The sequence below is a fragment of the Cariama cristata genome, unplaced genomic scaffold (assembly GCF_000690535.1).
Source record: "Cariama cristata isolate BGI_N322 unplaced genomic scaffold, ASM69053v1 scaffold17400, whole genome shotgun sequence".
NCBI classification, from domain to species: domain Eukaryota; kingdom Metazoa; phylum Chordata; class Aves; order Cariamiformes; family Cariamidae; genus Cariama; species Cariama cristata.
The window spans coordinates 22,857-35,359 of NW_009596655.1; the positions used below are offsets into that span (position 1 = coordinate 22,857).

At 39.8% G+C, this 12,503-nt stretch overlaps 1 protein-coding gene across 1 annotated transcript in view; it reads right to left on the reverse strand.

The window, feature by feature from the left end:
- SPTLC2 (serine palmitoyltransferase, long chain base subunit 2) overlaps window positions 1-12,503 on the reverse strand; it is a 64,142-nt gene that overhangs the window by 16,205 nt on the left and 35,434 nt on the right. The window lies entirely within an intron of this gene.

Here is a 12,503-nt window from a genome sequence, read left to right on the forward strand (position 1 = left end):
GAAGTGATCATCCCTTTGTACTCTGCGCTGGTGAGGCCACGCCTTGAATACTGTGTTCAGTTTTGGGCCTCTCACTATAAGAAGGACATTGAGCTGCTGGAGTGTGTCCAGAGAAGAGCGACAAAGCTGGTGAAGGGCCTGGAGAAAAAGTCATACGAGGAGCAGCTGAGGGAGCTGGGGTTGTTTAGTCTGGAGGAGAGGAGGCTGAGGGGAGACCTGATCGCCCTCTACAGCTACCTGAAAGGAGGTTGTAGTGAGGCGGGGGTATCGCTATCGGTAACCAGTGATAGGACATGAGGAAACAGTCTCAAGTTGCACCAGGGGAGGTTCAGGCTCAACATTAGAAAGAACTTCTTCACTGTTAGAGTCGTTAAGCATTGGAATGGGCTCCCCAGGGAGGTGGTAGAGTCACCATCCCTGGAGGTGTTCAAAAAACGTTTAGATGTGGTGCTTCAAGACATGGTTTAGTGGGCATGGTGGTATCAGGTATACGGCTGGACTTGATGATCTTTGAGGTCTCTTCCAACCATAATGATTCTATGATTCTATGATAACTGAGCCTCCTTATTCTTGGGTAGAATAAAAAAAGCTTGTGGAAAGGGTATGTTTTGTAGCATCTACCATTATTCCCAAATGATGCAACCAACCTACAACCCAATTTTACGGAAATCCTTGTCCATGCAAGCTTACTAAGATTTTTACCAGACATGTAGGTGATTAAAAGCCAACCATCACTGAAAACAGAAAAAAAGTGAAAGAAATCACAATCTATTATGAAGGCACAGAGAACATAGTGATGTCATTGTGTCCTGCTCCCCAAACAGAAGGTAACGTGGCTAAACTCATCATACACGGAAAGGATATGGACCAGGTTGCAACATTTCAGGTTGCTTTTCTGAGAGCACCAGCATCAATGACAGTGAAGACAAAGCACTGCTTCGTTAGCATTTTCTCCATATACCTTGCTATCAATGGGCAAAACAGAAGAAAATAAATGATAATTTCTACTTCAAAAAGCCTGTATTTTCAGACATTTGGAAGTGTTTAAATAAAAGTAAACTGGTGATGAAAACTTGGTTACATGTATCATTCTCTAGAAGTTTGTTTCCTCAATTCAGAGTGATGCTATAATATATTCAAGCTTGTAGTTTTTCCATGTTAAAACTCCCTTGTTTTTGCAAAGGCTTAAACTTCAATTCTGTTTATTATACCTACATTTCTCTCTTTTGGTTGGCTGTTTCAGTGAAAGACATAATTCAGCATACTCTGTTTTGGAAACAAGCATTTTTCAAGTCTCAACCAGGAATTCAATATTCTTCTGCTGATTTAACAGATTCTCCACTAAGCTTTCAGAAGCTAAGTCGCCTCCCGAGGGCTTATGAAGACCTTTTGCAATGTTAACATAAGTCAAGTTGTTTTCTGGGCATTATACTTGTAAATACCTCATCATTAAAAAAACACAACAGTCAATTCCTTTTTTGAGAAAGCATAAAAATCACTACTACTCTTTTACAGACATGAATACGTTTTTCATACAAGATACAGAAAATTCCCTCTTTAAGGCTTCTCCTGACAAGCACAAGTCAAGCTTCTAACAACATTTGCACAATAAAAAAAAAAATAGCAAAATGTTTTTAGATTTGCCAGGTTGCAGAAAGGACAAGCATGACTTCGGCATATCTGACTGGAAGCAAGGGTCAGATTCAAAACAAAGTAGTACCTATTTAAGGGCTGAAAACTAGAGAAAATAGAGTGAGATTTTGAACTAAAAACACTGGAACACTAAACAAAATTCCAGTTCAACATTCAATACATGCCAACACTTTTACCTTTTAAGGAAAAGTTGCAATAAGAGAGACAGGGAGAACACAATGTTGTTAAAAATGCTGTAGCGACGTTTAAGGACCTGGGATGGTAATATCTTCCAGAGCTGGTTTTAAGAGGCTTGTAAGATCATCTGTCAGGAAGAAGACTCGTAACATGAATTCACATCCCAAGGCAGAAAGGGAGACCAAGACTGATTCACATGGAGAACCCTGCCAAAGGCAGCACTCACCTACACAATAATGGAAAGGTCACTTCCTACAGCAACCTATTCTTTCAGCCTCAAAAAGAAAAAGTGATTTATAACAGTGCAAAAATAAGACAAGAGGTTTAAAGCAAAGTTTTCACTGGTTTCTTCTGAGAGTTCATACTACAAAAGCTAATAAGGAAAATTTTATTATACATTACATACAAATTTCTTATCTTTCAGAATACTTTTCCTATCTCATTGTTTAAAGTTCCAGGGACAAGGTGCCTCCACACGTACCAATCTGCTTCCTCGAAGTTTGCACGTGTGAGCACTGCACCGCTGCCAATATTTGCAGTAAGAATTTTACATCCTTCCCTTCAGATGCCATCTGCAGATTTTCATTACAGGTCTTCAGGAAAGTATTATACACAATTATACAACGTAACCTGAGATTGCACAGAGACATATTAAAATGTATGGGTCAGAATACTATATTCCCCCAGGTTTATGTTATAAAGCACCAGCTCACACAGGCAAATGCCAAGAGAACCTGCCAAAACAATGAGAAACTTAAAAAATTAATTAGAAAAATTCCTTAAGTCAGTGCTTTTATATTGTTGTTTAATAGCTGAAACGTTAGTATTTAGCAAAACAATCAGAAAAACGACTCGTTGGGTTTTTGTGCAGTGCTGCTGCGGACATCCAGGTTTAAAACCAGCCTGGAAACGGGAAGAGTCTTTAGGCGTGATGTCCAGCCTGCGGTCACCAGAAGGCCCGAGCACCTCCCACGAGGGGCCGCTGCCGCACCGAGGGAGCCCCCAGCCACTCCTGGCCGTACCCCAGGGCTGCTGCGGGCTCCCCGCTCCGTGCGGCACCGACCTGCTGTCAGGATGCGCTCCTCACCCCCCCAAAAAAGCCGGTACCGCATCACGGTAGAGTCATGCTTAATTCATCTAGGAGACGCTAAGGAACCACTAACTGGACAGCTGAGTCAAGTTATTTATTCTTCTGACACACTTGCGTGCTTCCCGAGTTCACTGCTTGGGAGATAAACTACAAATAACATGGGAGGAGAAGCCCAGTTTAAGAGCCAGCGCACTTGAAAGCATGAACGAGGAAATCAAAAGACTGCTGAGAGCTCATGTTCATTGGCCATATGGCAGCAGCATTAGCAACGATTTATTTTAGAAGCAGTGAAGGGCTTGGCTCATGACCATTCTGAGTTAACCCCATGCCTATGGCTTTTTAGCAACACCGTATGCAGGAGATTTGACCAGATTACATGGGTACTGAGTATGGAGCCACTGCAGAGGTGATGGTAAAAATTCTCAGTGCTTTAAAGGAGAGAGGAAAACAGTTAAATTTGATTTAAAAGATTGGCAATGGTAAAGCCTAGGACATTCAGAAATGGAAAAAGGAGAAAAGAAAGATTATGGTTGATGTTCTTGGCATTGAAAGGTCTCTGAGAAACAAAAATTTATGCTAATACTAAGTATCTGTCATTGCATTTGCTATCAAGCTAAACAGTTCCAGTGGAGTCTAAAGACATGCCAAAAAGCAGCTGGGTGCATGTACTGTGTACTCATTGAATTTATACACACTGGTGAGATTGAAGCCTTTGGCATATTCCAAAGCCCAGAAGAGTATTTTTATATCTGCATTTACTGATTTTGTTTGCAACTACCAGCTGCATTTAGGGAACTCCAAGACAGCCTGCTCGCACCATGAACTTCATCATAAAGAGATGCATCTCCCACCGTGAAGAGATCACGTCTCTTGATGTGACTGGAAAGATACGATCTGTTCAAGAACTACCATTTAAAATATAATGACTTAAAGAGGTTTTAAAAGAACTTTGGTCAAGTGTGCAAGCATAGAATGGTTTGGGTTGGAAGGGACCTTTAAAGATCATCTAGTTCAACTCCCCTGCAATGAGCAGGGACATCTTCAACTAGAGGTTGCTCAGAGCCCTGTCCAACCTAATCTTCAACGTTTCCAGGGATGAGGCATCTACAACCTCTCTGGGCAACCTGTTCCAGTGTTTCTCCATCCCATTGTAAAAAATTTCTTCCTTATATCTAGTCTGAATCTACCATCTTTTAGTTTAAAACCATTACCCCCTGTACTATTGCAACAAGCCGTACCAAAAAATTTGTCCTCATCCTTCTTATAAACCCCCTTTAAGTACTGAAAGGTTGCAATGGAGACACTTTCCCAGAAGATCTTCCTAATTGTTCAAAATTACACATGTTCCACAGCTTATTATTCTATTCATAGAAACTCTGTGTTGGTGACCACAATAGAACTTGACTGATCAGGCTGCATATGCACTTCAAACATCACAGCAGTAGTATTGCCCAACCTTGCTGTGGCCAATAAAATAGTATTTGTATTAACAGGATAAATCTGATTTCTTCATACTGCCCTGATTGGTCTATCAGTTAAACTATAAACTCTCTAGAGCAGTAACGACCTCTGTACAGCAGTGAGCACAGTCTTAGCTCATGTCAAAGGCTTTCTGCCACATGGTGACACAAAGATGTTACAAAATACCATGGTAATAAAATCAGCTAAAATGGCTGCTCACCCACGCACAGCCATAACAGTATTATAATTATTTGATTAGTCATCTTTTGCCTCAAACAGCGGGCTTCATTATGCGAGCAGAGAGACTTTGAAACAAGACACATGTGCAAAGGAGACCAGCATGAATAAACATTTTAAGGAGTTAGTAAAAGCAGTATTAAACCCAATTGATTTATACTGAGCCAATGTTTATCAAACTACAGGAGACAGCTTTTCTACAGTAAATCCTTTTTATAAGATCCTGAAAACTCAAGCTTTAAAGAGACAGATCAAACCAGTACAATGGTATGGATGCCACAGCAAAAAGATGGGTTAGTGGACCATCCTGCCTCAAATCTGGTCAATGTTGGTTCCTAAACCCAGGGTAATCCAAACATTTAGTAATAGTTGCAAATCCATAAAATGAGTAAATTCCATTAGAGTTTATAAATGCTGAAACTTAGAAGTTATTAATCCTTAGTCATTAAAGTGAGATTACAAATGTTATCTTTTAGCCTAGACTCAGTGCCATTTTTGTACAAACGAACAGCTAACACAAAGCATCAATGGCTAACAGCAGAGTTCTGGGAGCAGAAAGGTAACACATCAGTATACCTTCAGCTTTAAATTTTTACTGAACTACTACATGGCAGATCAGAATTCACATACATACCAGACAGGCAATTCGGAACTTAAGGGATGTCTACCACCACCACTTATTCATTTCTGCATATAGTTGAACTGGATATTCAGTGGTTAAAAGTGGATATTGGTTAATATCCAAACCACCCTACAGCTCCTACCCATGGAGGCAGCAGTGGGAAGTATCTCACATGCCAGAGTTCAGTTGAGAGCGAGAGTGGCTGAAAAGGTTTTGCACGGTGAAACTTGTTAATGTTACAAGAAGGAAAATGACTTCTTAATAACTCAATTCTTTATTTTGTCCACATGTACATTTAATCTTTTGGGTGCACACACATCATCAGTGATCAATTTTTATACTTTCTGCTTTTGTAGTTGGCACAATTGTATAGCAACCTGCATCTTCCCCAGTGCAATTGAAACGAGGCTATGTTTAGTCTTACATGTGTACTTTACAGATGCTCAACTACAGAACCGGGCAAACTGAGGACTCAGAGCGAGGTTACTACGCATGAGAGTAACACATGAAGTATTTACATTCCTTAAGAAGGGTTCATCTACAAATGCACAGGGTAGAAGACACCAAGCACCCCCTGTCATTACAATTAGCTAACAGTGGGTCCAAGTCTTTAAAACATATATGAATGAAAGGCTGCTTTATCAAATGTAGTATAGCTACCAGATGCTGTACCAGTGGCAGAGATTTTGATGAAGCTGTGTCTGAAACATAAGATGACTTGCCTTGCAGATGTCTGAAAGACATTTTTAAGTCAGCTCAGGCTACGTTAGGATACTTTAGCAGAGTATGCTTCCACTGCTAGAGTGGAATCTTCTGTAACCAATTCCAACAGTCTGTGGAGGGACTGCAGCCACTGATAAACTGAAGTCTTGGACAAGACTTGATTGCTCTTCGTAGTGGGAAGTAAAGTTTCAACCCTGAAGTACAGAGCTTAAACCAAAAATGCAAAAAGATAATACCCTGACTTGTGTGGAGGTCAAACATCATCAGGAAGAAAGAAACTACTACTAAAAGCTGTCAGTCATTCCTCTGCAGGTCACCAGAAAAGTAATCTTCATAGAAGCAAAGAGAAACTAACTTGCCCTGATGAGGCTTGTAAGTATAGTGGGAATGAAAATTGGAACCTGCCTTAGAAAAGAAGCTTTTTTACTAGGGGAAACGCCTTTATCGAACTGCTTTGGTACTTCAGGGCTACAGGGTGACTGAATGTAGAGAATGACATCTCGAAGACATAAGTGGCTGATACAGATGCAAGAAACCTATCTAGTCAATGGGTAGATTTGAAAGACAGCAACCAGCCAGCTACTCCAGAACTGCTGAGCTAGGAACACATAACAGCTTGTACATAGCACAAAACAGCCTACTTGGCAAGATAAGAATGTCCCCTTGAATCTTGCCTGCTTAACAATTAGCACATCCTTTATAAGTGCAAGAGAGGTGTTCTAGACATGAGTACCATTCAACTCCAGTCAGAGGTTCCAAGTGCTTTGATGAACAGCCCCTGAGTTCTGCACAATCAGATCTGGGAGTACCTAATATATCTACCGTCTGTCCAAGAAATGAGGTGTCAGAATTATCCTCACCAGTCCAAGTCTAGTAGGATGGCTACTGTCACATTGTATTGGCTTGTCAAAGACCATCAGAAGGAATCTCATCAGAGAACAAGTCAGCTTCCCCGACCACAGGCTGGAAATGCACACAAGCAAACAGATACAAATCAAATATGAAGCAGTAGGAACTGATATTCATTAAGAAGTGTCAATGCAATGATGTCGTTGTAGGATGCATCTTGCACAGACAATGACTCTGGAAACATCTACTCTGCACCTTTCCCTATGGTCCAACAGCACTGGAAAAGGCATTTGTGGAATGTAAAAGAAGCTCTACAGGTTTATTATTCTCTGTGTAAAAATATAAAATGTCCCAAGATGCTAAAAATAGGGTGTTACTGCTGTGGGAGGTACCACTTTCATTTTTGACAAAATCCTTTATGTTGCAAGAGATGTCTTGAAATCACCCAGTCCAATCCACCTGCTCAAGCAGAGTCAGCTAGTGCAGGTTGCCCTGAACTGTGTTCAGTTGGGTTTTGACTATCTCCACAGATGGAGACTCCACAACCTCTATGGGCAGCCTGTTCCAATGTTTGACCACCCTCACAGTTTCAGTTTTCAGAAACTCCTTTCCTCTCTATTAAATCCTAAAATTATCAAAAAGTTGTAATTTACTAGATGCAGAAAACAACTAAAACTACCCACATTAATTCAGTTCTACCTTGCACTTTTAGCTGCCTCCCACAATAGAGGATGAAATTTCAAGTCTATCAGTTTGACAGGCTAATAAAATAATGAGCACTTTGCAACCTTTGCTCATCAATATGCTGCACATAATAGATACCAGGCATCTAGCCTAAATGGTTTGAAGCTGCTGAGATATTTTGCCTGCAGAAGGTGAAGGCTCAAGCCGCCAAACCCCAGAATAATACATACATCCACTTCTTGTGTACCCTGGCAGCCAAAGAGTCAGTCAAACTTGCCAGGGCACTTTGCTCATTATACATAAAATGTTTGACTGAATCTTAGTAACAACTCAGCATGGGTTCAGATTTATTTTAACCTGTGGCCAATCCCCACATGAATGTCCAAACTGCTTAGCCACAGAAATAACAAGCATAGCAAAGCCAGGTTCAAAGTGTTTTCTCTTTACATCTAAAGCTAAGATAAATGTTATTCATGCCACACTGTGCAAATATAACTGCAAGGGCTCCAGCTCTAAAAATAGAAGTGGTAGCAAAGTAAGAACTAGTAATGAGTGGTATTACTGCTACCTCTGCCCAAGCAAGAAAAACTAAAATGCTTTGTAGAGTTAGTTGATGACACTTCCGTCTGCAGCAATTAGCCTCACAGAAGGTATCAAAAAGAACTTGGCAAGAATAAGCTTCATCATGTTGTTGCTGTATTTATTTTTTTAAAGAAAATAAAAACAACAAATTGAGGAAATTTCTAAAGCAAAAGCAGTAAGGTGTGGAAAGAGAATTTAGACTCACGTTCCAAAATAAAAGAAAATCTGGAAGCGGAGATTAGCCAACATTCTCAACAAATCAGATACTACAATAAGTCACATTCCGTATGTTCTACTCGCAACCATTTAAACCTGTCTTAAAGTGGAGTTATAATTTAGATATTGTAAGAACCAAAGCTGCCTCTCCCTTCCAAGACTTTAGTGGACACTTCTGTTTAACAACCATCAATGCTCAGATGTTTTTTTTTGTCAGAGCACAGAACTGAGCCTAAATGTATAATTAGGCAAGTTAGAAGAAGTAGTAATACTTTGGCTGGGACAGCAAGAAAAAAAAAGTAGTTGCCAGGAGGACCAATCAGCTAGCAAACTACCTAACACTACTCTGAACTTTTACTTATAGACACAAACTGACTACTTGGCAAGTTTTCAGAAAAGGAACCTACATCCCTGAAGCTACAGCAACCAACAAGTTTAAGTACAACCACTCTTGAGAAAAACCCTTTAATAATCCGCATTGCTGTTACTGCTAGGTGAGACCTACAGAAACAGTCCTCAGGTGGTGAAGTACAATAAATGGTGCCAATTATACCTGAAATACTAAAGACTGCTATCAACACTTTTTCAATCTCTCCCTCAACAGATTAGTGGAATTGAACTTGCAGGAAGAATTAGCTCCTGAAAAATCCCATGCACTACCTTGCTTTCTGAAATTTTCCTTTAAAGGTAACATCTAACAGACAGGAAAAGAAGCAAAAGCTTTGTGACCAATGACAGGAAAGTATATAGTTTCCATAAACAATATATATTTCTTATTTTCTACGAATCTGGACATGAAGCCTCCAAGTCACCTATTGCTACCAAAAAGCTGCAGCCTTGCCAGGGCCATGTAATTTATCACAACCAGATGGTGTGCTGTCAATAAAGGAGGGGCTGCTATCATTCCAGGGCAGAATAATTGCCTTCCCTTTGAACCAAGGACAATGTTTTCAATAAAAACCCAAAGCTGTTTAATGCAACTTCCAGTCTGTCAGACTCCCACTGTGCCGCTCCAGGATTCATTAGACTCACAGAAGTGAATGAGACCATTTGTTAAAAACATAGCACAAGAGGCATGTTGAATCTTCTTTATAAGCTTTTTGCATAGACTTTTTCTAGCACAAGTTTTACAGGGAAAGTAGCTGTACTGCATTAAAATGCCACCTATGTCCTAAATCTTTTAAGTAAACTACGGTAGATCTTCACTGCTCTGGTATGCACCTCTTCTAGCTCTGCATTTTTGCATCTCAAAAGCAGGAGAAGCAACACTTATTCTGGGAGGAAGACTAATAGGTAATGGTTGTGAAGCAGAAAGAATTAAAGGTTAGCTAGTAAAGGAAGCTAAAGAAGAACTGAAAGCTGTCTCTTCCAGACCAAAATACCACTAGGCTGACATTCCTCTGACATCCGGAAACACATCACAATTATACTGGAGTAATTCAGAGAACTGGACCTTGCAGTGTAGTTAAACAAGTTACAGTACAACCAAATAGTACCTTCACTTTGAGCAATGCAAGAGACTGGATGAATTTCACTACATACTAAGTTTCCCCTAGAGCTTCAAACTCTGCCAAATAAAAAGCAGTAATTATTTGAACACTCAAAGCATTTTCTAAGTCTGCTTCCAAGCCAAATTTTGACTTTCAGCTTCCTCTTCTTTCAACAGTACATATTTAATGAAGCAGTTAAGAAACACATCCTCTTTTCACAGCAGCAGAACATTTTGTTCATCTTGAAAAGCTAGAATAACTACCAAGCCTGGGAAATTAAAGGTGAGCTGCAAGCCCAAGTGTCACCATTTCCAGGAATTACATGTACAGAACAGAATGCAAACATTCATGTAGTTTTAGTTCCAGGATGGTAACAAACATTACTAAAAGATGGCCTAAGCCCAGTTTACTCTTGATTGACCTTCTAACTAAGATCAAACCAGCACATTCTTTTCTTCAGGCAGCAGTTGCCTAAAGCATGCTACTCAAATTCTATCACATTTTACATGTGATTTACAGTCTTAGAAGAAAAAGATATTCAGGCGAAGCATGATAGAAGAGTGGAAAAAAAAAAACAACAATAGAACAGTATTTAAAATTTTGCACAAATCTTAACTGACATACATTTCTGCTTATCACCTCCAGGAGCTGCAGTCAGTAGCTGATGGCTTACCACCCAGAAGACCACAACTGGTAAAAAAAAAGGGTAAAAGATAAAGCACAAGATCTCTCGGTCTTCATAAGAAGCAGTTATGTGCATGAACAAAAAGAAAAAAGGGAAAGAATAAGTCGTCTCCTCTGTATGAACAAGCAAGGATTGCTCTTACCTTAGAATACTGGGGTCCATCCCCACCAGAACTTCATAAACATCACCGGAAAAATCTCACTTTGTTGATCTTTCTTAATGAGTACATGCGGCAGGGACATAATACAATGGAGAGAGCAAGTAACAAACTTCCACAGAAACAGAGACACAGATCTATTTTTTACTAACACTTAAACCTCTTCTCAGATTTTGAGCATTTCTTGCACCTATGCAGTAGCCTTCAACGGAGATTGTGTAAGCTTTTCCAAAGCCCCCAGACACAGGTGTGTGGCAGCTCACACTGAGTGTGCAAAGGTGCACACAAGAGAAAGTTTGATATCCTTTACAAGGTAGAGGCCTTTGTTTTCCAACACATGCCAGTCAGTCTCATCTCGATAATAAACCATTTCTACTGTTCTTGTTTTGTACAATATAGTTTTCTCCAACTTGGATGTATTACACACATAGTACACTACAAAACCATCTTTTTTGAGATTCTCACCAGCTATAAAGTATTAGTTTTGCCACTGCTATTAAAGCTACTTTAATGAGAAGGTAGTGAAAACTGAGCACATCCTGCATCATTAGAAACCAGTCAATTTGACCAAAAAAGCTAAGGGCAACTGAAGCCATTTGTCCTTACACAAAGAAAATACATTCAGAACTACAAATATTGACTGATGCAGAGTACTTGGAAAAAGAAGCCAAACACCATAGGCTACACCACAGCACAGATGATCAGCTGCTAATTATGTCAGCACTTACACCAGGGCAGAACCAGAATGTAGCATGTTCATAGTCTTCCTCTTGATCAACCTCCTTCTCCAGTAAGTGACTGAAGAAGTGGTATCAGTTTCTAATTAACACCATATCAAATCACGTAATACAACTTTAAGGACAGACACAGCTGAACAGTTTTGCTGTAGATTTTACTATGACTCTTCCCTCTAGTTTGCATTTTAGATTTCCTAATTAATCTGAATTTTCTAAACCCAGCAACTGAATTGATCTGTTTTATTCATTGAAACACCTTAGTCCCTCTTGCCACACAGATGGATTGGTATCTGCATCAAGATGGAATTAAATGAAACAAGGGTAAAAAAACCCCAAACTACCGGGGGGAGGGAAATCACACATGGCACCAACAGTCAATTTTGCTGAGCTTTGCAAAGTGAATTTCAGTACAGTTCTAAGGAACATAGATTTTTTTTTAAAGGCTCCACTGGTACGCAACATCATGGGTACACTAACTAGCACTTTTAAAAATACAAAGTATTTTCAGCATTGTGATAAAAATACAGCAAATAACTCATCCTTGGAAACAGTCAATGTATTCTTTCAAATCTCTCATTTAAAATATTGCTGCACAACAGGAACAACACACAACTCTTTGGTACATCCAAAAGACAGGATTATTTGTAATTTAATATGGAAACATTTCAGCTGTCTTGATACCAGGGTAATTCCTATGCAAGTCTGGCATTTGAGACATGCCACGTATTTGTCACTGAAGTGTGTGCATTTTTGTGTCCTTATGTGCAGTCCATCAGTTGATGCTTTGCCCATAACAGTACTCCCTCCCACATGTTTGCTCTCAGGTTGCTGAAAAGATTATTGGCCCTCTGAATCTACAGTTTTTTCATCCGACCATTTCTTTGTTCTATAAGGCAACATAGAGTCCTCAGGAGTTCACAGCTAAAGGGGATACCAACAGCCTAATCTGGCTGTGAGCGATTCAGCAAAACGCCTATGTTTACATTTGTCAGCCTTTAAAAGAGATCTTAAGAACCACTGGGTTTGTAAGCAGTAACCTTCACAAGGTTTAACACTTGAGCTACAGTGTTTTTTCTCCCCTCTGATTTTAAAAGCTGCCCTCTCCCTCTGTATAGACAAGAAAGTGACACACAACAGGGA